This window comes from Taudactylus pleione, unplaced genomic scaffold (assembly GCF_031769625.1).
Source record: "Taudactylus pleione unplaced genomic scaffold, aTauple2 ptg000546l, whole genome shotgun sequence".
NCBI classification, from domain to species: Eukaryota; Metazoa; Chordata; class Amphibia; order Anura; family Myobatrachidae; genus Taudactylus; species Taudactylus pleione.
The window spans coordinates 1,455,219-1,481,514 of NW_028284948.1; positions in this window are offsets into that span (position 1 = coordinate 1,455,219).

The following is a 26,296-nucleotide window of genomic DNA, read 5'->3' on the forward strand; positions in this document are numbered from 1 at the left end:
TTTAATGTCCCTGTACAGGCTGGGAATTGCTTTTCTAGTGAAGTGAAATCAAGATGGGATTTGGTGGTGGGGACACAGGACCTCAATTAACTATTTAAAACCCACTGCACTAATGGTGGATATCGGGCACACGTGATCTGCTGTGCAACTGGGTGACTGCTGCCATACTTGTTCCACCTTGCAAAGGATTGTTTAACAGTCAATTGTTCTTTTTTAACTACTACTAGTAGTCTTCCTGGTCAACATCTGGGATGAAGATCCACTCCCAGCAGCAGTAGCAGCAGCAGCAGCAGCAACAGCAGCAGGTGTAGTGCTCAAGGCAGGGCTTGACAAATTTTTCTAAAATCTAGGGGCCAGGATGAAAGTGTAGGAGCCAGACCACCGTCAACCCAAAAAATTATGTGAGTGAGGAACACAGCTCTGTGTGTTATGCAACTGTTATACACACTAGACTAGTCCACAAAACATATGCCGATGAATGGATATAGTAAAATGGAGGCCCCCTCACTGATCTGCACAGCTCCCCTGCTCGACCCCCCTCCAGTAATAACAGACCACATTTGCACATAAAACAATGGTGCCAGAAAGTACTATTAACCCCCCCTCCTCAGGGCCACATTCCTGAGCACCTACCCCCTGGGCAACCAACCCCCACAGCCACACTAATAAGATGGTACCCCCAGACAAACCACCCCTCCACAACCACATTGCTGTACAGATACTCCCCAGGCAAACAAACCCCCCACCCCCCCGTGGCCACATTACTGAGCAGCTATCCTTCCCCACCTCCACCCTGGGCAACCAACCCCAATGGTTACACAACTAGGGGGGTCACACCACTATCCCTCTGAAGCTGCTCCACAATCCCTGGCCATGCACAGACCCTCTTACCTATGAAGGGCATTATGCACCCGGAGTTAGGAGACAGCAGACAGCTGGGATGGAGAGGAGTCGCTGCAGGCCGGGATGGAGAGGAAGAGTCTCCACAGGCCGGGACAGAGAAGAGGAGTCACCGCAGGCTGGGATGGAGAGGAGGAGTTGCCACAGTCCGGGACAGAGAGGAGGAGTCACCGCAGGCCAGGACGGAGAGGCACAGCAGTCACCACAGGTGACTCTCAGCACATGCATTCCTGTGCATTAAATGACTGCTGCAATACTACATACACATATCTCCACAGGGGCTGATGATTCTGCCCTCCCTGCAAAATCTGGTAGCCAGGCAGCAAAATCTGGTAGCCATGGCAACTTGTCCCTCGGGATTTGTCGAGTCCTGGCTCAAGGATTCTTCTGAGGAATCCAGGATAGGAGAGGACTGATTTAGCCTTATCAAATTGGATGCAGGACTACTTCCAATCATGATTGAGGATATTGTTGATGAAGGTGTTGGTGGTGAAGATACCAGGTGCTTGGATCTATCATAGAGAAAGGGGCTAGCTGATGCTGGACTGCTTGTTGTTACTTTTTAGCCAAAGTTTCTGAATTTTGCAAACACTTTTGATGGATGCACTGTAGATGACGTAACAGGGAGGAGGTTCCAAGATGGTTAAGGTCCTTACCTCTACTTACTCTGGCTTTACAATGGGTACAGATGGCTTGACAATTGTTGTCCGAATTTGGGTAGACTAGTCCACAAAACATATGCCGATGAATGGATATAGTAAAATGGAGGCCCCCTCACTGATCTGCACAGCTCCCCTGCTCGACCCCCCTCCAGTAATAACAGACCACATTTGCACATAAAACAATGGTGCCAGAAAGTACTATTAACCCCCCCTCCTCAGGGCCACATTCCTGAGCACCTACCCCCTGGGCAACCAACCCCCACAGCCACACTAATAAGATGGTACCCCCAGACAAACCACCCCTCCACAACCACATTGCTGTACAGATACTCCCCAGGCAAACAAACCCCCCACCCCCCCGTGGCCACATTACTGAGCAGCTATCCTTCCCCACCTCCACCCTGGGCAACCAACCCCAATGGTTACACAACTAGGGGGGTCACACCACTATCCCTCTGAAGCTGCTCCACAATCCCTGGCCATGCACAGACCCTCTTACCTATGAAGGGCATTATGCACCCCGAGTTAGGAGACAGCAGACAGCTGGGATGGAGAGGAGTCGCTGCAGGCCGGGATGGAGAGGAAGAGTCTCCACAGGCCGGGACAGATGCAGGACTACTTCCAATCATGATTGAGGATATTGTTGATGAAGGTGTTGGTGGTGAAGATACCAGGTGCTTGGATCTATCATAGAGAAAGGGGCTAGCTGATGCTGGACTGCTTGTTGTTACTTTTTAGCCAAAGTTTCTGAATTTTGCAAACACTTTTGATGGATGCACTGTAGATGACGTAACAGGGAGGAGGTTCCAAGATGGTTAAGGTCCTTACCTCTACTTACTCTGGCTTTACAATGGGTACAGATGGCTTGACAATTGTTGTCCGAATTTGGGTAGAAATGATTCCGCACATAAGATGTGGATTTTTTTGTCGTATGTACAGGCATGAAAATGGGCTTTTCCTTATCATGGGTGTCGAAGCCGGATAATTGGCTGAGACAGGATCAGTTTAAAATTAAATCTGCACAACGCCATTTTGCAAATGGCAATGAGATGCCATTTTGCGACTGGCCACCCAGCGCCATTTTAGTGAATCTCGCCCATTATAAGTATACACGGCGATGCTATTATTTAGCGTTGTGCGATTCCCACGCAATAGAAAGAAGTTAAAAGTCCTCATCATATAAATACAGACAGTCACTAAAACATATAAAATGATTAATCCTGCAAAACATGTACCATGGTGTACTACACAAACACGTAGTCGCACAATGGTAACTAGTGTCTATTCTCAATTCCCCAATACTTACACACTGCACACTTACATAAATGGTTCCCTAGCATTAAAGTGTAATATTCAAGGTTTATTCAGTATTATTAATATTGTGAAATAAATGTATTTTGATATCTAAGGTTTAGTATATGGTAAGCAGACCATGTTTGGTGTTGTACTGATCCACTGTGTCTTTGCAGATTTCCGGTACCATCGGTGAGAAGATCGCAACATGTGTCTGCAAACTATTGACCATAGAGAGTTAAACATTAAAATGTACTCTGTAATGTAGCCAGCTTAGATTTATTATGCAGCGGGAAACAGGACACAAAGAGCTGTTGGAGGCTGGATTGTGTCCATACGAATTGACCTATGAACTGTACTGTAACAGAAGAACCAGGAAGAAGAACCAATGGAGTCATGCCAAACTGTTCTATTGTATTGCCTATCACTGCTAGAGTATATATGTGGGCTCTCTAAACCTGGATGCCAGTCTTCTTGCTTTGCTGTTGACAGAGGTTTCATCTTTGATGCCGGGATCTGGGTCCAGAGCGCGTGCGTATGTAATGACTGTACCTTGGGTCTGTATCATTTATTTGCGCTAATTGTATTTAGATCACAGTGTGTAACCATCTGTTTTTATATTGAATAATAACTTCTTGTGCTTTGGAACCACATTCAAAGTCTGAAAGCATTTATTTCTTGTGCGACTCATAACGCTAAATAGCGACAATTTTAGAAGGTATAGATAGGTAGGAATCAATAGTTGGGTGCTCGCAGTGTGAAATCATGCTACCGGTCACTTGGTAACACTTGGTCAGCGATCTCTCAGCTAAAGGGTGGAGGCGCCATAGCAGGAAAGAATGCATTGTGCCTTCGAAAATCTGCTACCACTTTGTTGCTGAGAGTCCGCTACCCATTATTGTGGCTTAAGGAGCACTGATTAAGAATCCAGGGACAAGGGAGGAAAAAGTTTGTTTTCCTTCGTTGATAGATTTTTATGTTAAAAAGGGGAAGTCACACAATAGCGTAAGGGTAATAATACATTGTGGGTAGTAGTCGCATTATTGTGTATGCGACTAGTCGTACAATAGCGTTTATGTATTTCCTGTATTGCTGCCACGTGTTTTAAACAAAGCCGTTGAGAGTGCATGGTGATATTGATAGATAGCATTGTTGTAAATACATTGATCAGTGTTGCCATAGTCTGGGAAAATGTGTATTTTTCTGCGCCAGAAAAGGGTGTGTAACAGTGAGTATTTGTTGGTAGGGACAACAGTTCCCTAGTTGAGGGTATCATAGGACTCTTAAGGACTAGGCGCAAGGGTCGACCTAGTAGTTCAGTAGTAGATACCGTTCTAACATATAAGCAGGTGTAGTTGTTGTCTTTGTTGTAGGTTCGGCTCGCAGTGTGATTACAGTATTCAGTGATCAGTTAGGGTTATTTGAGCATTGTAATTGAACAGCACAGTTTTGGCTAAATTGTGATTGTGAACTGAGTAGAGGGTGGACGAAATCACTGAAAAGGGTAGGTGTTATTGGAATGCCTACATGCTAGCAGTTGATAGGTAGTCAAAAAGGGATTAGGTGCGTGGAAGCAGCCTGGTTATTCTTCCATAGGTGTGTGGGCGCATCCTGTTAATATTGTCCACAGGTAAAGTGAAAGTATCTTGACTTTCTTTCACCAGTGTAAATCTCTATTGAAAAGCTTAGGGTTCTCCCAAGATGGGAGCCAAGCAAGCGGTAGAGATGTTAAATGATGTGCTGCTGTTGGAAACGCCGCTTGGGTCGGCACGGCATATTATGCATACTAGGTATGGTGCTTATGCAACTAAGTACTGTGATGGATGATTTAATAGTGTTAGACCTTTCCCCAGAATTGGCAGCTTTGATAAGAAGATATTGAACAATGTCTGAGATAGCATCTGTAGGGTGCATTTTCGAATGAACAAGGTAAAATATAACGAGTGTTTAAAGCTGTGGCAGCATAAGGGGGATGCGTGGCTTAAAGGTGTGCAAACTAGCATCGCGAGCACGTTACAGGAGAGTGCACACACAGCGCTAAACTGTGGTGTTTGCGCGCCGCGAAATAGCGTGCACGTGCAGCAAGGTAGGATTGCGGAAGGTATTGCCAGTGGTTCATGCGAACCACTACCGCCCTATGCAGATGGGGGTGGAGGTACAGTCGATGTAAAAACCCATAAAAATGTAACAAGTAATTTGTACCCTCTCTTGAGTAATCACAAAGAAAATGTTTATGATGCGGATGATGAGCCTGTCATTATGTCTGCCATTTCCCATGCTGTACACATGTTAGATGCTCCATCACATCAAGCACAAGTGGTGGCCCCATCTTCATCAGTGATAGTGCAGGAAGTGTTAACATCCACTGCACCCGTAGAGGAAGTTGTTAACCACATACGTAGCAGTAATAGACTAAGGGCCTGATTCAGACCCGCACGCGAGCGCTGAGCGCTCGCAAGTGGGTCGATGGTGCCCTAGTGCGCATGCGCACGATGGACGGAGCTCCGTCGTGTGCATGCGCGAGACCCGGGGAGTGACGGGGAAGCCGTCGCTCCAGGTCTCGCACCAAAGGGGACATGCTGTCGATGTTGATTGACAGCACGCCCCCTTTGGTGGGCGTGCCAGGGGCGTGGCTGCCAGACGGAGGCGTTCCCTTGGGAACGCCTACCGTCTGGGTCCGGCCCCACTGATATCACTAGTGATGTCAGTGGGAGTGATTTTGGCTCTGATAGAGCCAAAATCACTCCAGGACTTGCGGTCACCGAGACCCTACCGCAGGGTCTCGTCGCAAGCCCGATGGTCGCGATGGTCAAGACCATCATCATGGATGCTCGCATAAGCTGTGGGTGGTAACCCACAGCTATGCGAGCGTCCAAGAGGCCACTCCAAATTTAGGTAGGAGGGCCCTGATTCAGAGCGTCCAGCTCTGAATCAGGCCCTAAATCCCTAGCCAGGTAACAAGGTCAAAAGTAGCAGTGCGGCCGATCTGCATCCCATCCGGACAATAATTGTTCCGAATGGGAATGCAGATGTGAACGGTGTAGTGCCCACAAGGGAGGTAGCAATGCATTGTCCTTGACAAGAGCGGAGCTAAATTCCATAATGAATGATTTCCCTGAACCTAAAAAGGAATTAGCCAAATGCCAAAGATTTTTGAAAAATTTGGGTAGTGCTCACGAGCCAACTAATAAAGATTGGCGAGTGGTGTTAAGGGCTTGTCTTCCACACAATACTGATGTGAAAAGTTTATCACGGATTGCGTATTGGATGGAGATGGTCCCTTAACAGACGAGAGTAACCAAGGTAACATTACCCACATAATAACTCAATTGGGTGTATATTTTCCAGTAGTAGTTAACAGGAGTAAAATTTGCACCATAAAACAAAAAGAGAGTGAATCTGCAGAGGATTATTGTACCCGAGCTCTGCAGGCTATCACCCAGTACACTGGGCTAGAGGATATTAAAGATAGCACTCAACACAGGGGAATGATCATCATGGTACTTATGAATGGTCTAAAAGACAATCTAAAGACCCGAGTTCAGACCTCACTACCTGGCTGGAGAGGAGTTACTGTAGACACAGTCATAGAATCCGCTATTGAACATGATAAAAACATCCTCAAAAAGAGAGAGACCCAGAGCGAGAAACTAATGGTTGTTAGTATTCAAGCTCTAGAAGGAATGACTCACCAATCCTGCACCACCGTAAACACAACCCTACCCCACTTATCACACACAGCCACAAAACCCATACTATCCACAACCACCATATTACCCTCAAAATCTTTACCCACACCCACAATCTTTCCCTACCGCTCAACCCACACAGCAAACCTTTCACCCACCACACTCATTAAGGTGCTTTAACTGTAACCAAGTGGGACATGTAAGTAGGAACTGCAAGGTGAAGAAGGTAGGACTCCCTAACCAGGGAGTACCTGGATATCCACATAAGGGATATACACAGAGTACAGGAAATTTCCAACAGTCACCAGCTCCAATTGTGGCCTTAAATGCTGTATTGGAGAGTGAAAGTCAACGCTAGGGTTCAGGTCATACCTGTAGTCTACAGATAGTCAGGTTAACGGGAAGTACTAGGGAAGAACCGGTGATGATGGTTGATGTAGCTGGTACTAAACATCCTTTTCTTGTAGACACAGGGGCAGCCAGATCAGTGATAAAATCTCCAGCTAATTTACAGGTGAGCAGCAAGACAGTACCAGCAATGGGTGTAATGGGTAAAGTGCAACATTATCCTTTAACCAAATCCACAAAGTTCACTATCGGGCCATTGCATATCAGGCAGTCTTTTCTCCTGGCAGCAGCAGCTCCTACTAACCTACTAGGAAGGGATTTGTTATGTAAGATGGGATGTGTCATATATTGTACCCCTGATGGTATATTTCTAGATATCCCAGAGAGAGTTGCACATGAGGTGAGGGATATGTTGGACACTCCCCAAAGGATAATGTATCACTCTACCGGTTCAGGTAAAAATCCATCTCAGGTAGATCAAATGTTATCCCAAATTCCAGATTCACTTTGGACCAAGGATGGACAGGACACTGGATTAATGGCAAATGTAGTTCCAGTAATGGTAAATCTAAAAAGCGGTAGGCAAGCTCCAAAAATTCCCCAGTACACATTAAAACAGGAGGTAGAGTTAGGGGTTTATCCCATAATTGTGCGATTATTACAGCAGGGAATTTTAGTCCGTACAGCAAGTATAGCCAACAGTCCCATCTTTCCTGTGAAGAAGAGTGGTGGGAGGAGTTATAGGCTGGTACAAGACCTTAGTGGTGTTAGTAAGGTAGTAAAGAGCTAATTTCCCGTAGTGCCAAATCCAGCTGTCATTCTTATGCAGATCCCACCAAATGCAACCCATTTCACTGTCAATGATCTCTGTTATGCTTTCTTCTCTGTACCTCTTCATCCTGACTGTCAGTACCTATTTGCTTTTACATACAGGGGTGTACAATACACATGGACACGATTTCCCCAGGGTTTCATAGACAGCCCCAGTATCTTCTCCCAGGCCTTACACGACTGTTTACAATCTTTTAAACCTGCCAATGGATCTGTTCTAATACAATATGTGGATGATTTATTGTTATGTTCTGATTCATTTATGTCATGTTTAAATGATACTAAACTTTTATTGCTTCATCTCTCGCAAACAGGACACAAGGTTGCTAAGGACAAACTACAGCCACGCCAGTCCAGAGTTAAATACTTGGGACATTACCTAACCTAGGGGTTATGACATCTGACAAATGACAGAATCCAAGCCATATTAACCATGACACTGCCGCAGAATCAACAGGAAATTCATACCTTCTTGGGAATGTATGGATACTACAGAATGTGGATCCCAGGTTTTTTATTTTGGCCTTGCCATTACAGGACTTAGGACCTCATTCAGAGGTGGTTGTTAGATGCAAGCAGTCGCTCTGAATGAGGGCGGCTGCTTGCATCTTGTAGTGCCGCCTCTTGGTCGATTTCTCTAGCGACTGACCAGGGTGATGGTCATGATGGTCAAGACCATTGCGACCATCGGGGCTTGCAACGAGACCCTAAAGTTGGGTCTCGGCACTCACAAGCCCCAGGGAGCTTCCTGCTCTGATCGAGCAGGAAGCTACCCACTGACATCACTGCTGATGTCAGTGGGGCCGCCCCCAAATGGCAAGCGTTCCTTCGGGAATTCCTCCGTTTGGCTGGTCATGCCCTCTGCCCGCCTCCCAAACGGGGCGAGCTGTCACTCACCATTGACAGCTCGCCCCCTTTGGTGCAAGACCCCTAGCGACGGAGCGCCTGTCGCTAGCCGGGTCTCGTGCATGCGCATATCGGAGCCAGCTCTGACGTGCGCATGGCCAGTGGGAGAACATCGACCCGGTTGCGAGCGCTCAGCGCTTGCGACCGGGTCTGTATGACCCCCTTAGTCTCTTCCTCAAAGCCCGATCATGTCATAAACACAGAGGAATCAGAGCAGGCTTTCCTTAATCTTTAGGATAGTCTGACAAGAGCACCTGCATTGGGAATACCTGATTATGAAAAACCTTTTGATTTATATTGTACGGAGGCTGATGGTTGTGCAGCAGGGATCCTCACACAAAAACATGGTGATGCCAGTAGGCCCGTAGCATACTACAGTGCACAATTGGACACTGTGGCAAATTCACTCCCAACATGTTTAAGAAGTGTAGCAGCAACTGCTCTATTGGTCAGTAAGAGTGAGCATGTGGTACTAGGCCATGATATGATTGTCTATACTCCCCATGCTGCTTTGCTAAACTCTGCCCAAACCAGACATGTCTTCTAAGCTAGATTCACAAAATGGGAACTAGCCTTAATAGCACCTGCAAACATCACCATCAAAAGGTGCAGTACGTTAAACCCAGCTACGTATTTACCATATGTGCAACATGATGCACAAAGGGTGGAGAGAGGAGAGTCACTGGCTAAAGGTGAGTTCTGCAGGTATATTGATGCACATGATTGTATGGAAAATCTGAATCAAACCTTTACTGCAAGACCTGACATACGGGATACACCTTTAGAAAATGTAGATGTGACATTTTACATGAATGGGAGTTGTCATAGACAAACTGACACTGGAGAGTTATGTACAGGTTATACTGTAGTAAATGACGAGGACATTATAGAAGCCGAACCTTTAGGCCCACCACACTTGGCCCAAGTGGCGGAACTGGCGGCACTAAAGAAAGCGTGTGAATTAGCTGAAAGTAAATCTGCTAATATCTACACTGACTCTAGGTACGCCTTCGGGGTAGTACACGATTTCGGCACTCTATGGCATCTGAGAAAATTTATGACGGCAGCAGGCACTCCAATTGCACATTCCAGACATGTAAAAGTACTACTGACAGCAATCCAAATGCTTAAGGCAGTGGCGGTAATTAAGTGTAAAGCCCATACATGTGAGGATGATCTGGTTGTCACTGGGCAACAATAGGGCAGATGAAGCTGCAAAATGGGCAGCAGGGTTAAAAATGAATATGCCAATTGAACAAATGTTGACTTTTCAAATGATTGACATGCTGAAATTAATTGAGATGGAAAATTTGTGTTCCATTCATGAAAAGGCAGTCTGGAGGTCCAAGGGATGTGAGCAAGAGTCTTCTGGACTCTGGAGAGATGGACAACGTAAGCCAGTGGCTCCCAAGGCGTACTACCCAAGCCTGGCTGAGGCAGCACACGGTCTGACTCATTTGGGAATGCAAGTTATGTGCAAATTGGTGAGAGCATACTGGTGTTCACAGGGTTTTTCTTCTCAAGTGGAAAAGAGAGCAATGTCCTGTCTGACCTGCTTGAGGAAAAACATTGGGAAAACGATCCCTACCGAACCATCCCACATTCCTCCGACTGACGGACCTTTTCAGGTAATACAAATTGATTTCATCCAATTACCACCCTGCAGGAATCTCAAGTATGTATTAGTGTGCACTGATGTGTTTTCTAATTGGGTTGAGGCATACCCAGCTGCCACTAATACTCCTGTGTTTACTAACAAGAAAATTGTTCAGGAGTTTGTATGCAGATACGGTATCCCTAAAATTATTGAGAGTGATAGGGGTACTCATTTCACAGGTGATGTTTTCCAAAATATGTGTAAGTTGATGGGTATTAATAGTCGACTTCATACCCCCTACTGACCGCAAGCCAGTGCTAAGGTGGAGAGGATGAACGGGACTATTAAATACAAATTAAGTAAAATCATGTCGGAAACTGGACTGGGTTGGCCAGAAGCACTATCACTTGTCCTTAATAGTATCAGGACAACTCCTAGACCCCCTCTCAATCTGTCCCCCTTTGAAATACTGTTTGGCAGACAACCTCATTTGATTATAAGTCCGCAGGAAGATTTGAAAGGTAACAACGAGGTAACTGTAAGGTATCTTATAACAATGAGTAAACAGTTAAAACAACAGCAGAAACTGAAATTGTTGTCACATGATATGCCTGAAACAAACTGTCATGAAGAGGAACCTGGAGAATTTGTTATGATCAGAAATTTCTTGCATTCAGGTTGTTTGAATGATCGGTGGGAAGGTCCGTATCAGGTGTTGCTGATGAGTCAACTTAATTGAAGGTGGCGGAGAGAGATACCTGGGTCCATTCCACTCACTGTAAGAAGGTCAACCAACCGGTGGAGAAACAAGGCGGAATTGTCAATTGTGAGTCTGTTCCGGGAAGGTTAAATGTTACAGTGAGATACCTGAGCTAAAGAAATTTGTAGATCCTTGTTTTCAGCAATGGATTGGTCTGCTGTGGTTATCTTTGTGTTTTCTCCCAGAGTCCTCATTATTTTGGGTTGTTTCAGGATCTCTGGTTTCTGTGACAGTGGACAGAGGACGGAGAAAAGAGCTGATGGTGATATCAATGGAGTGGAGTCGGGAGAAGAAGCAATACAGTCACAAGGGCTGACCAAACCCAGTACAGTAATTGTTAAGAGATCTGCTATTCTGGATACTCGGAGACAGTGTGACAGTCTATCCAAAGCAAGAAAAACCAGTCGGCGCTAGTTTGCCCAGAGATGAATTGCAGAGCGAGGTGCTGTCACTGATTAAGCAGCTGTCCCAAAGGAACTCTGTAGTTCCCTGACCATAGACAACAAAAGAAAATACAAAAGGACTGCGCTATATCAATCACAGCAATAACATTTTACTGTATATAGTTTATTGTAAATTGTAAACAAATTTCATTAATAACATAAGTACACATAATAAAAAGCATTAATGAAACAGAATGATTGCAATACAATGTGTGAGCAAATACTTCCTAATAGGAAAGATATTAATGCTAATAAATATAAAAAAGAATTAATCCTCCAAGAAAAAATATTCAATACGTATTGCAGGGAGTAAAAAAAAAAAATATATATAAATATTCAATTGATACAATTATATCTGCTCCGAAGTGTGGGTTTAAACAAGTCAAACAATCTCTCCATCAAAATGTAGTTTTGTGGTGATCACAAATGTTCCATAAAGGGGAGCCACTTTTAGTCACAGAATAAATAAGTTGTTGACACTGCAGTGTATAGATCGTATAAATAGGTTAAAAGAAGGTAAACAGCTGGCAATTTCTTTTATCCATGCTAAATACTAATAAATGTCACGAATGGTGATATCAGTGGATTGCCTACCACTTGAAATAGGTGTAATGATAGCACTGAAGTTATCCAGGGGTATTCAGCATAGAAATTGCTGGTCTGTGCTGCGTGCTGGAAGCTCCTCTCAAAAGCTCAATGAGACCAGCATCTCTATCTAGCCCAGAGCGGTTCACATCAGCCGCAGAGAACCATCAGGATAGCCGTTGCTTCTCCAATAATCCTGAGAAGAAAAACTGCATGTGAGTGGCTCCAACACAGGTGTATTAATGAGTCCACTGTAGATGTGTTAACGCAATAGCCAGGTGATGTATCCACAAACTTCCTGGCAGGTCCCTGCAGTCCTTAGGGTGTCCAGTGAATAATAAGGAGGATCAAACGATCTCCCCAGCAGTCTCCTAACTAGTTTCTTTACTCCAGGTAATTTCATCTGAGGATTATTGTATGTGTGAGTTCTGTGGGTCCGAAGACAGTGAGAGATGCATCCAACAGTGCCAACCTAAGTATAACCTGTATTGGGGTGGGTATCCTTTAGAGGATTATCATACCATGGTGTGCAAAATTTTTAATCAAACCGACTGTTGGGTGTGCTCTCACGTGCCCCAAGGACAGCATAATGTAGGATTAGTGCTATTCCCATTAAATGTCTCTGAAATTTTAGAATTACAAAAAAGGAAGACACTGGATGGAAAATTTCTTAACATCAAACCACCCCATTTTAAACTCCACCAGTACCAGGTAGATAAATCACTTTTATGTTTAAACATCATCAACTCCAATGAACCAGGAAGTTGGGAGGTGACTGGGAATAACCAGACGATGACCTTCTCACTAAGAGCTGATCGTGAGCCTATGAATTATGAACTGTTACGCACAATTAGGTCAGGTGGAAGACACTTCTGGTATAAATATACACTAAGTAACACCAAAGAAATGGTTGGCAGAATACCAGAAGGGTACTGTGCTAGGGTTATACAACCAGAAACATGTATTAGCCAGATGGGAGAAGCTGAGATAGGTTCATTTGTGAGGAAAATGTGTTGGATGATCATTCCTTATGTTCTCCCCCATGATGTATATTTTATATGTGGAAGGGAAGCGTATAAGTGTCTCTCTCTGAGTTCCGAAGGTTTGTGTTATTTGGGAACAGTACTTCCAGTGGTTATGACCCTTACACATGGTGAAATGCTTGGTATTCATAAAAACACACCATCACCATATCTTCACACACAGTATGAACACAGAGACAAAAGAAATAGGATACCTGGTGACGTGCACAAAGCCACACAGTTAATTAGTGAGACAACTGGCTTTCAAGTTTTGGTAGCATTGGATCTCACCAGGATCGCTTGGGGTACACTAAATTTTAGTTATATCCAAGATCTTGCTAAATTAATAGATAATATCACTGAGATGTATAATGACACATTTAGGTATACAGGTAGGGAGTTGCAAGCTTACAAGAAAGAACTCGCGCAACATAGATTAGTGTTAAATTATTTAACAGCTGTCACTGGAGGGTATTGCGTAACTTTGGCCACCCAATTTGGTGTAAAATGTTGCACTTACATTACAAACAATACCAGCGATACCAAGGAGGTGATAGACCGGAACATGGATGAAATTCTGCAGCTGAAATGGGAATTTCGAAAGAACCATAATGCTTCAGTGGCTGAAGTAGAGGAGAAGGTAGAGGAATGGGTCTCTTGGTTGAACCCAGTGAAATGGTTCTCAGGTCTAGGAGAGTGGGTCCAGGAAATGATTGCGAGCATAGGTAAACTCCTGATCCTCATACTGGTTGTCATCATAGTAATTGGCTTAGGTGTCAGGTGTGTTCCTACTGTGTTGAAATGTGGAAAATGTAAAGATAAGGTAAACCGAAAGAATGAAATTATGATGGTGGTCAGTAGTTAGAATATGAATACTGAGGTAAATGTAGGACTGCATTACAACCCTGAACTAGAAGGTACCATTATATGATGTATAAGTTATAGACATGCATGAAATGTGTTATTAAAATGTTATTTTAAAACATCTTAAATAATGTAAGTCCCTATTCCCCCTCAAGACTTCCTTTATAGGATTGGTGCATCTACACATCTTTCCCATGATCTCCCAAGATCCGTGGTGTGCGTATAAGGGTAGTTTTATGTCCCCTCCTAGAGACACATTATCGATGGTTTAAGAACCACCTTGTGCCATCCTATAATATAACATTAAATAATATGTCATAATGTAAGCCTATATTAAATGTTAAAATCAGAGTATGATAGCATGTTGTTTGCTATCAAAGGGTGGACTGTCGGAGCTGGATAATTGGCTGAGACAGGATCTGCACGATGCCATTTTGCGAATGGCAATGAAATGCCATTTTGCGTCTGGCCACCCAGCGCCATTTTAGTGAATCTCGCCCATTATAAGTATATACAGCGATGCTACTATTTAGTGTTGTGCAATTCCCACGCAATAGAAAGAAGTTAAAATTCCTCATCATATAAATACAGACAGTCACTAAAACATATAAGATGATCAACCCTGCAAAATACGTACCATGGTGTACTCCACAAACTCATAGTCGGACAACGGTAACTAGCATCTTTTCTCAATTCCCCGATACTTACACACTGCACACTTACATAAAAAGGTTCCCTAGCATTAAAGTGTAATATTCAAGATTTATTCAGTATTATTAATGTTGTGAAATAAATGTAATTTGATATCTAAGGTTTAGTACATGGTAAGCAGACCGTGTTTGGTGTTGTACTGATCCACTGTGTCTTTGCAGATTTCCGGTACCATCGGTGAGAAGATCGCAACATGTGTCTGCAAACTATGGACCATAGAGAGTTAAACATTAAAATGTACTCTGTAATGTAGCCAGATTAGGTTTATTATGCAGCAGGAAACAGGACACAAAGAGCTGTTGGAGGCTGGATTGCGTCCATACGAATTGACCTATGAACTGTACTGTAACAGAAGAACCAGGAAGAAGAACCAATGGAATCATGCCAAACTGTTCTATTGTATTGCCTATCTCTGCTAGAGTATATATGTGGGCTCTCTAAACCTTGATGCCAGTCTTCTTGCTTTGCTATTGACAGAGGTTTCATCTTTGATGTCGGGATCTGGGTCCAGAGCGCGTGCATATGTAATGACTGTACCTTGGGTCTGTATAATTTATTTGCGCTAATTGTATTTAGATCACAGCATGTAACCATCTGTTTTTATATTGAATAATAACTTTTTGTGCTTTGGAAACACACTCAAGGTCTGAAAGTATTTATTTCTTGTGTGACTCATAACACTAAATAGTGACAATTTTAGAAGGTATAGATAGGTAGGAATCAATAGTGGCAACAACTGTTTCCACTGGTGCCTGACTTCCACAAACAACATCCTCATCAACAACATTCTCATTATTAACATCCTCATCATCAACATCCTTATTAGCATCAGCTACATAAATATCCTCCTCATCCTGGTGCACTTCCACAGAAACAACCTCAATGTCAGCATGTTCACTTGTGCTGCTCATCCCCACATTTGCAGAGGATGCACAAGTAGTGGAAGGAGGCTCCTCTTTGAGTACAGTATTGGAAAAGTCAGGCTCACACATGGCACCCGCCGTCACACTTAGACTCTACTCGGAGATTTGTTACATATCTGAGAACACAATTTATTCCTGTGCCTTAACGATTTTTTTAAAAAAAATGTTTACAGGCAGAAGGGCTTACATCATAATAAGAGGAAGAACCACCAGTCATAAATAAAGGCCAAGGCCTTAGACTTTCCTTGCCACTTTGTGTGGTGAAAGGCATATTGCCAATTTTATGTCTTTCTACAGCTAACTTTCCCATTGATGTTTTTTTTCTTTACCAATGTAAAAGATGGCTTCTTTAAAATTAGATGCCCTGACTTAAGCCCTGCATGCCCTTGGGCATCGGCTTTAGTAGATGATGTAGATGGACTAGTATTGTCATGACTGATGGCACTGGCAGCAGCTTCAGCACTAGTATGTGGTTCCTGTTCTCCTCTCAACTGATCATTCTCCATATCAACAAACATGAACGCATTAGAGTACAGCACACACATCAATTTGTACCAATTTTAAATATTACACTGCGGTATCAATGACCTACAGCGTCATAATAATTTTTATGATTACATTGCGCTACCACTTACAGTGTCACAATACGTGTAGGAATATTACACTGCGGTTCCACTTACAGTGTCACAATATTTTTTTAATGAATATTAATCTGCGTTTCCACCTACAGTGTCACAATATTTTAATGAATATTACACTGCGCTACCACTTACAGTGCCACAATACATGTATGAATATTACACTGCGCTACCACTAACAGTGTCACGAAATGTGTATGAATATTACACTGCACTACCACTTACAGTGTGAGAATCACAATATTTTTTATGAATATTACACTGTGCTACTACTCACAGTGTCACAATATGTGTATGAATATTACACTGCACTACCACTTACAGTGTGAGAATCACAATATTTTTTATGAATATTACACTGTGCTACTACTCACAGTGTAACAATATTTTTTATGAATATTACACTGCGGTTCCACTTACAGTGTCACAATATGTGTATGAATATTACACTGCACTACCACTTACAGTGTGAGAATCACAATATTTTTTATGAATATTACACTGTGCTACTACTCACAGTATCACAATATTTTTTATGAATATTACACTGTGCTACTACTCAGTGTCACAATATTTTTTATGAATCTTACACTGCGATTCCATTTACAGTGCCACAATATATGCATGAATATTACACTGTGCTACCACTTACAGTGTCACAATACATGTATGAAAATTACACTGCGGTCTGACCGGCAGCATCACAGTAAAAAAAATAAAATATAGTACACTGGGGTATAGCACAAAAAAAGTTTTTAAATTAAATTATTAATATTATTAGCTTTATTTTTTTTTTACACTGGGCAGCCTTAGATGGACAGAGCACCCCTATACCGACAGAGCACCCCTAAAGGACACAGCAGCCCCTTTATGGACGGACAGAGCACCCCATGACCGACAAAACACCCCTGAAGGACACAGCAGCCCCTTTTTGGATAGACAGAGCACCCCTAGACTGACAGAGCACCCCCTGATGGACACAGCAGCCCCTTTATGGAAGGAAAGAGCACCCCTAGACCAATAGAGCACCCCTGAAGGACACAGCAGCCCCTTTATGGATGGAGAGAGCACCTAGTGACCAACAGAGCACCCCTGGAGGACACAGCAGCCCCTTTGATTGATGGACAGAGAACCCCTAGCCCAAAAGAGCACAAATGAAGGACACAGCAGTCCCTTTATGGATGGATAGAGCACCCCTAGACCAACAGAACACCCCTGAAGGACACAGAAGCCCATTTATGGATGCACAAAGCACCTCTAAACTGTCAGAGCACTCCTGGAGGATACAGCAGCCCCTTTGGTGGATGGACAGAGCACCCCTGGAATACACAGCAGCCCTTGATGGATGGACAGAGCATAGACAGAGCACCCCTGGAGGACACACACATCTATTCAGTACACTCTCCACAGTCAGAGTGAAAATGACACCGATGACCGGGGACCTTTATAGAATCCAAAACCCACGAGAATCTGACAGCGTAAGAATGATGTTTGCCTCGTTTTGGGATCCGAGTCAGGTGGTAAAACCCGAGCCAGACTCGGATCCCGGGTCCAGTTCTCAGATAACTGGACCTGCTCATCTCTACTTATAACCAATATGTTATGGCTGAAGGGTATCACCAAGCATAGATAGACCAGTTACTACCTTGAGGGCAGATTATGCTTGACAAGGTGTGGCTTTTGGGCCATGTAGCAGGCTAAAGGGCTGGTAGTGCTTGGCAAGGTGCAGCCTTCAGGCCGAGTAGCAGCCTTAAGGGCTGGTAGAACTTGGCAAGATGCAGCCTTGACCGTGTAGCAGCCTTGAGGGCTGGAAGTGCTTGGCACAGTGCATCCCTTGGGCCGAGTAGCAGCCTTGAGGGCTGCAAGTGCTTGGCACGGTGCGGCCTTTGGACCGATTAGTAGCCTTAAGGGCTGATAGCACTTGGCAAGATGTGGCCTTGGCCATGTAGCAGCCTTGAGGGCTTGAAGTGCCTGGCAGGGTGTGGCCTTTGGGCCGAGTAGCAGCCTTAAGGGCTGGTAGCACTTGGCAAGATGCGGCCTTGGCTCTGTAGCAGCATTGAGGGCTTGAAGTGCTTGGCAGATGACACAAGTACGGCTTTTGCCACCGACATGACACCAACGACAGAACGCTGGATTGCATATGTAGGAGACAATGGAGTGTGACTTGTGCCACCGAGATGACACAGATGGCAGTACGCTGGATGCATATGCAGGAGATTCTGGAGTGCGGCTTGTGCCACTGAGATGACCCAGGTGGCAGGATTCAGGATTGCGTATGCAGGAGACACTGGAGTGCAGCTTGTACCACCGAGATGACCCAGGTGGCAGGATTCAGGATTGCGTATGCAGGGGACACTGGAGTGCGGCTTGTGCCACCAAGATGACCCAGGTGGCAGGATGCAGGATTGCATAAGCAGGAGACACTGGAGTGCGGCTTGTGCCGCCGAGATGACACAGATGGCAGGACTCAGGATGCGTACGCAGGAGACACTGGAGTGCGGCTTGTGCCGCCGAGATGACACAGGTGGCAGGATGCAGGATTGCATATGCAGGAGACACTGGAGTGCGTCTTGTGCCGCCAGATGATACAGGCGGCAGGATGCAGGATGCAGGATGCGTATGCTGGAGACACTGGAGTGTGGCTTAACACCCAAAACAGGCAGGAAAAAGGACACAAGACTGGAGAGAATGCTAACCACCAAAACCGTAAACAGGTGTGAACGCTATCACCAGCATCCGAGCACCCTACGTACAAGATAGAAAAAGCCACAAAAGCCAATCCGGCCAGATCAGGAATAATGGACAGCAGGCAGGAGGAGTTCAGCGAATGATCGCCCGGTGTTCGCATCTCCTAGCAACGCAGCAGCTTGTGACACAATGCAGGGAAATTATACTAATAATCCCATTTTAAAGTATATATCTCTGTTTTTTTTTATATAACAGCTTCATAATGGGGTAAACAGGGGCGCCGAGAGGGGGGGGAGCGGGTACAGATTACCGGGGCACGGGCTTCCTGAGGGGCCGGGCGGGGGCCCGGGTCCGGCGCCGCTCCCCCTCCCTCACAGCAGCCCAGCACACAGTGTGTGCTGAGCTGCAGTGGAGACTGCTCATGGCTGCTGAGCAGCCACAGCAGTCTCCTATGCCTGTGGGGGGGAGCGATCACACTGATCGCACCCCCCCTGGCTTTGAGCAGGGCTGAGGGGGCCCAGAGCGCCCCACTCCCCAGCGCGCAGCGCCGCAAACCTTTTTTTTTCCGGAAAGGGGGCATGGCCACGCCTCCCGCGATGAGGCTACACACCCTATTACCCAGGCCCGCCGTGGCTCTCAGCAGGCCTGGGGGTAAAGTGCAATTAGGGAGATTGCTAGACTATTCAGGGAGTCAGGGAGATTGCTACTAGTTCAGGAGTCTCCCTGACAATGAGGGTGAGTTGGCATGTATGCAGTACATACACCTTCCTGTGATATGTATTAAGGCTTATCTGCAGTTTATTAGTTATTAGTGTACCAGTCTAATCTCTTTGCAATCTGTCACTAGTGCATCACATCTGGAGGCAAGTCAGAGGGATTGGAATACAGACTCTGCTAGCCCACTCCTTTGCTCCCCCATTCTGCCTTTCTAAGGGCCTGAGTCAGAGGTGGATGCTGTAACGGCATCGGATGCAAGCAGACAATGTTTTCAGTCTGTAAATGCGTCTGAGCCGTGCTGCATGTGCTTCCCAATGACTACCGCCTAAAGCCGCAGGATGAATTTAGGCGCAGAGAGAAGCTATTTCAGTGGAGGTTTTTGGGTGGTATCAGAGGGGTGGCTAGTTAGACTCGGGCATGTTGCGGTCAGTGACTGTGTCCTTTGCCGCAGTTGCACTGACATCGGCGGCCATGTTCAGACAGACTTTCTGTGCCTCCATAGAGCTGGTGAATGTCCAAAGGTGCGACTGATGCGTTCGATTGTGCATCTTAATACGCACAGCGGTGGATTAGCGCCACAGCCGGTGAGCGCTTCTGTAAAAAATGTGATCGTCCACACCATTAGCATAAAGATGCAGTTGCAATGCAGAAAAAGATGCAGTCTTAGCTGCAACTGTGCCCACCTATATATCAGACCCTAAGCGTGCATACATTTAGCCCTGTAATGTAAATCAGGCCCTAAGCGTACATATATTTAGCTCTGTAATGTAAATCAGGCATTAAGTATGCATACATTTAGCTCTGTAATATAAATACAGGTAAAGGAGCTTAATCAGGTGCTGATCGGAAAGGTTGAGAGCTGCTAATCCAGTGAGGTCACCACACACCTCTCACTCACCCGCCACATAGGTTTATATGGTTATGTTAATGTACAAATGTTATGCAAACATATATATCACAGTAACAGTGGCAATAATGCAATGCGCAACAATTAAAATGCAATAGCTTTAAAATAATTGCATTTAAAATATAACTATATACCGCTTTAGTGCTGTATGTATTTATGTAATCATGTAGCTAAGAATAAAGTATCATAAAATAGTAAGGATTTAATTATTAATAAAACTGTTGCTGCGATTATCCATAGGACAGTATTTATTAAAATGCAATATATATAATATATACTGGTTTCAGGTAGCACAGCTGTGTTATAATGAGGTAACGTAAGTACAGAGGAAGGAATGGACACAATAGGGAAAAAGGTGCAACATTGAGGGTTTCAGGGTAAAAATGTTGCAATGCCCCAATCTGTGGTAAAATATATTTGTCTTTACCCTGTTGCTCCTTCTCACAGTACCAGTACTAAGTTTGTGAATAGTCACGGCTCTTCAGTAGCTGCGGTCAATCCTGAGGCCAGTTTCTGTTCCTGCTCGGGTCTTGCTTTTGACTCCCGCTGCTCAGACTGGTTGTACCCCAATCAGCATTTACCAGCAGAATCACAGGAGCTCAATACCCAGCATAGAGCCGCGTACCACCAGTGTCCGCCTCACCGCTGCAGCAGTTGGCTTTATTGCCACACTGCCAGTACCAGTGTTTGACAGATCCAGGGACCTGTATCTATCGGGGCATGACCAGTTTGAGCAGCAGGGGTCTGACACCCCCTGCTGAATTTGCGAGCACAGCATTGCGATGCAGGCTGGGAAAACCATCATGACCATCAGTCGCGATGGTGGATGGTGCCGGCTGGCTGAGTAAGCCTCGGCTTACATTGGCTGGCTGGCTGGCTTGCGAGGCCAGGAAACTGTGTCTGTTGACACAGATCCTGGCCTTGCCACTCCCGGAAAACGGGAGCAACATGACCCAGTTTCTGGGAACGCTGGCCCCCCACACTTCCCGTAAATGACTCTGCTTGTCAATCAGGCAGAGGCATAGCAGAGACTGTGTATGATGAGAATTTAGAATACAGTAGTTTAAGAGCAACACAGTTGCAGAGTGGTTAGCATTACTGTCTCACAAGATTCTGACCAGAGCCCTATCTGAGTTTGGTTTGTGTGGGCTTTCTTGAAGTGCTTTAGTTTCCTTACACAACCAATAGAACACTGGTAAATGGTTTATGACCAAATTAGCTATAGTGTGCTACTATACTGTTAATTCCGTATTTTATCACTAGAGGGAAATGAAGCACAACATTACATATATTGCACATTTTTGTTTTTTAGTATGCAATGTCAGTCAATGAAGCATGTATTTACAACCTTCTCCTTAAGCACTCGCAGCAGACTGCATTATGAGTATCTTTGAGCACAGGAGAAGCATACCTGTGGATTTAGGGCCTGATTAAGCAGTGTACACAGATGGACACAGATGCATGCATACTTCAGTGAGATGCATGCATGTATCTTAGTGTAAAAAGCTTGTTAAGTATTAGTTTTAAAAAAATTGATGTGGGGTCCCCCCTTAAAAGCACAATCAGCACCTGACTTTTTATAGCTAGTCCTGGTTGTGTAAATACAGGGGATAAAAGACATAGGGGTCACCTGTATTTAGCGCAACCAGCACTGGGCTCTGAGCCAATCCTGGTTCTGGAAATACAGGGGAAAAAATGCATAGGGTTCCCATGTAGTTTCCATAACCAGCACCTGGCTATATCGGGGGAGTAATGCCACAGCCAGGGAAACCCTATCACCAGGTCCCCTGGCCAAAGCATTACCCCTGACTGCTAGTCAGCCCAGGCCAGGGATCCCTGGGGAGTTGGGGACCCCCCAATAAAGGGTTCCCCCTCTTCAGGGCACCCCAGGCCTGGGCTGATAGCACGGGCTATCTCCAGCACCCCTGGACGGTGGGTGCTGGGTTGATTGTGTAAAATGTGTGTAAAAATAGAAGTGAAAACATTGTCTTTAACATTAGAACTACAGGTCCCAGCAAGCCTCTCCCGCATGTTGGTACTTGGTCCTGGTATTGGTCCAGGTATTGAAGGTGAGTATGTGTGAAGTGTGTATGTGTGTAATAAACTTATACTGTCATGGTGTGTGTGTCTTGTCTTTATTTTATCATTTCTTTACAGGTGAACTAGAGGTACCAGCAGGCCCTTAATGCCCCACATGCTGGTACTTGTGATTCTCCAAGTACCAGCATGCGGGGGATACCTGCTGGGACCTGTTGTTCTACTGTTAAAGACAATGTATCTCTTCTATTTTTACACACATTTTACACAATCAACCTGGCACCCACCGCTTAGGAGTGCTGGGGATAGCCTTGGGCTATCAGCCCAGGACTGGGGTGCCCTGGAGAGGGGGACCTCTTTATTGGGGGGGCGTTCCCAACTCCCCAGGGATCCCCGGCCTAAGCTGACTAGTGGTCAGGGGTAATGCTTTGGCTGGGGGACCTGGTGATAGGATTTCCCTGGCTGTGGATTTACTCCCCTACTAGAAATAGCCAGGTGCTGGTTATGGAAATTACATGGGAACCCTAATAATTTTTTCCCCTGTATTTCCAGAACCAGGACTGGCTCAGAGCCTGGTGCTGGCTGCACTAAGTACAGGGGAACCCTATGCATTTTTCCCCTGTATTTACACAACCAGGACTGTCTATGAAAAGTCCGGGACTGGTTGTGCTTTTAGGGGGGGACCCCATGTCAATTTTTTTTTAAATTAACACTTTACAAGCTTTTTACACTAAGGTACATGCATGCATCTCACTGATGTATGCATGCATCTGTGTCAAATAGAACTGCTCATGCTAAAATCGAAAGCATGAAGCACTTCTATTTATTTGGGGATTTAAAGTTTGATTTTGAGTTCGTTTAACATTCGATTTGCAAATCGAATGTTAGTAAATGAAGGGATCCTATATTCTTCTATGGGAATACATTAAGTGGATTCATTGTGTGTTCTGCACTGGCATATTAGTGGACAGCAGTCACAGCCAGGGGCTTGCTGGCAACTTTTAATGGTGCATACACACGATCAGATTTTTCCTTCAGATATGAACGTTCATATCTGAAGGAAAATCGTTCATATCTGACATGCCTGAACGATGGACGATCAACGATGCGCGTTCCCGTTTGTCAGATAACGATATCTGACATCTGATGGGTTTGCAGTCAGACTTGGACGATTCCATTCATTTTAATGCAGTCAAAAATCGTTCAATCGTTCAAATCGTTCAAATCATTCAAAACTTTGGTAAAATCGTTCAAATCGTTTAATCGTTCAGTCGTTCATCTGACAAATCTGACAAGTCTGACAAATCTGACCGTGTGTACGCTCCATTACAATGTCTTATCCTTAAATAGAGATTGTGAGGTCTCACGCGCAGACCGGGCGCAAGAGCATGTCCTAATCAATGGCTCAAATAGGGGTGTTAGTTTCAATACATACACTTAAAGAAAACATTATAAGAGGAAAATAAAATGGTGGATATTTCTCAGAAACAGAGACAATATAGGGCCCCATTTAACAATGAAACATAATACCTTTAGCACTTGCTTAAAGAGGTTATGGTCCTCTTTCAGTATCTTAACAAACAGCAGTAAGACACATTCCCTAGCCCCAGTATGTCTCTGCCTCATTCTCCCAGACCCGGTGTGTGTCTCTCACTCATTCCCCCAGACCCAGTGTGTGTCTCCCAGCTCCACACCCCCAGACCCAGTGTGCATCAGTCAACCCCACTCCCCCAGACCCAGTGCAGTGCCCCAGTAATGTCCTTAGTAGTGCCCCTTATTCAGAGCCCCCAGTAATGCCCCATATGCAGAGCCCCCAGTAATGCCCCTTTATGCAGAGCCCCCAGTAATGGCCTTAGTAGTGCCTCTTTATGCAGAGCCCCCAGTAATGGCCTTAGTAGTGCCTCTTTATGCAGAGCCCCCAGTAATGACCCTTATGCAGAGCCCCCAGTAATGTCCTTAGTAGTGCCCTTTTTGCAGAGCCCCCAGTAATGCCCCTTATGCTGTGCCCCCAGTAATGTCCTTAGTAGTGCCCCTTATGCAGACCCCCCAGTAATGCCCCTTATGTTGTGGCTACAGTAATGCCAATTATGCAGAGCCCCCAGTAATGCCCTTTATACAGAGCCCCCAGTAATATCCCTTTATGCAGAGCCCCCAGTAATGACCTTAGTAGTGCCCCCAGTAATGCCCCTTATGCAGAGCCCCTCTCAGCACAGCCCCTCACACGACAGTCCCTCACATCACAGCCCCCCTTCAGCACAGCCCGTCACATCACAGCCCTTCACATGACAGTCCCCTTCATCACAGCTGCTCACATCACATCCCCATCAGCACAGCCCCCCTTTACACCACAGCCCCTCACACCATAGTCCCCTTCATCACAGCCGCTCACATCACATCCCCCTTCAGCACAGCCCCTCACACCACAGCCCCCCTCAGCACAGCCCCTCACATTACATCCTCTTCAGCACAGCCCCCTCACATCACAGCCCTTCACATGACAGTCCCTCACATCACAAATCTCTTCAGTACAGCACCCCTCAGCAGAGCCCCCCCTCAGTACAGTCCCTCACATCACAGGCCCCCCTCAGCAGAGCCCCTTCACGGCTCTCCTCAACACAGCCCCTTTCATTTCCCCACCAGTAGCCAACTTACCTGTCATGTCCTGCACAGTAAGGGACTGGCAGCAGGTGAATTAGCAGTGACATCGCAGGATTGGTGGTGGCAGCAGGTGAATTGGCGGCAACATCATGGGACTGGCAGTAGCAGCAGCGAGGGATGGCAGTGACAGTGCCGCCGCGTATCTGAACAGGCGGGCCGGCTAAGTATGTGCTCAGGTGCTGTCTGCCTCTGAGGAGTGGGGAAGGGAGGTGATGGAGGAGAGGGGAGGGACCCCGCCAGGGGGCAGAGAGGCAGCCGGCAACATAAACACTAAACTCAGTTGCAGCAGGCAAGGAGAGCGCCTCTCTAGCCTGGCACCTCCCCGCAATGCATGTTTTACTGAGTGTGTTTGCGCCAGCCCTGGGACCGGCCCAGCATGGACCGGCATGGGGGGCAGATGGCACCCACCCCCTGGCCCAGCCCGCCACTGGTCACAGTAGCTGTGCAATAACGTACAACTCTGAATAATGGTTAGTTTTTGGACAGTTTTACAGTATAATAATAATTAAAATATGTGCAGTATATTTGCCTTTGTTATACACTTTTCATCTCTATCTCCTAATGAATATAAATGGCAGTGCAAACTTTGTTGATCATTAAAAAATATTATCAGCAGATGGAACAGGCTTAGGTTCCCTTCCCCTATTAGTGTGGCCACAGTCTCCCATCACAAGGATGTGTCCAGGCACCCAGTTGCTACAGTATATACAGTACCGTACATTGCTCACAATATTGATTTTTTTCATCTAGTTTAGGCTCAAAATTTGCACCAAGATAGCTTGCTGACTGTAACAGTGGGCGGCACAAACACATGGCAGTTAAACTTCAAACATAGCACATCAGGAAACACTTTATTATTCAAGAGAGACCTGAGGGAGTTGGAGTACGTATGTAGTTGAAGGCAGGGCAGGGACAGGGAGGGTTGATTGGTAGTAAATTTAATTTTGTTTTTTGATTCTGAAGAAAATTTATGAAGGAGAAGGGGAGGGGAGGAGGCATTTACAAAAAAAATGTGATACATTCACATCAGTCCTTGCCATAGAAGAAACCTTGAGCATGGCTGCTGCTGCTGGGAGTTGATTTTCTCATCCCAGAAGGGAACAAGGAAGAGTGCTTT